The 874-nt window shown below is 38.8% G+C and overlaps 1 protein-coding gene across 1 annotated transcript in view; it reads right to left on the reverse strand.

Moving 5' to 3' along the window:
- The window catches only part of ADAMTS19 (ADAM metallopeptidase with thrombospondin type 1 motif 19), a 208,781-nt gene that overhangs the window by 40,729 nt on the left and 167,178 nt on the right, over nt 1-874 (reverse strand). The window lies entirely within an intron of this gene.

Here is an 874-nt window from a genome sequence, read left to right on the forward strand (position 1 = left end):
GTGAAGGTCTATTTAAGCAAAAATCATACAGGAGTTGTGTATTATTAGAATGACTATTTTACAAAATTGTCCATTTTTAATAAAAATAAGAACATATCTAAATTCTTATTATTTAGTAGAATACAATAAAACATGTCTTTAAATCCAAAGAAATTCTAAGTAATCTCTAGGACACATGTTTTATTTTGTGGAAAGAAATGACCTTAAGACTCCTGAGCTGCTCTTGAAGGCAGAGTGATGAGTAGGGCTCAAGGGTTTGAATCCTGACTCCACCTCCATGGACCATGTGACCTTGGGAAGTCACTTTATCTCTTTTTTTTTACCATACTGATAATTAAGAAGTCATGTTGAAGAAAACCTAATATTCCTTCTGACTCTGAAACTATAATAAAAGACATTATTGTCAACTTCTATTCCTTAAGGTTAACCATTGGTAAAACATATTTTAGTAATTAATTAATGTGGTTTGGGGAAACACTTTTAACTCTGAAAAATTTGCTTTTTCAAACTGAAAACTGAAAAATTCTGTATGTTTAACTATATTTTGCTGTGTATGATGCATGCATTATTGTCTAAATTTTTGAGGGAAAAATAAGATTGTGCATTATACACGGGTAGTATGGCTCAAGAATGGGGAAGCCCAAAGAGCTTCCTGGGGTTGCCATGCCCTCCCACCTGAGCTCAATAGGTGCTCAGGGTTCCTGTCCAGGAAGATCCAGGATCCGAGAGGGATGGGCCAAAGTGGCCTCCACAGAGCACTGAGATCAAGGGAGTGGGTTGAGGCTATGTAGGGGCAATTGTAGACCTAGGTCCTGGCCACGTAGAGGTGACATGGGAGTCCTGGGCAGGCCCCAGGGACCCACCTGGCTGCTTC

This window comes from Otolemur garnettii, unplaced genomic scaffold (genome assembly GCF_000181295.1).
Source record: "Otolemur garnettii isolate 467f Iridium unplaced genomic scaffold, OtoGar3 scaffold00003, whole genome shotgun sequence".
Classification (NCBI taxonomy): Eukaryota; Metazoa; Chordata; class Mammalia; order Primates; family Galagidae; genus Otolemur; species Otolemur garnettii.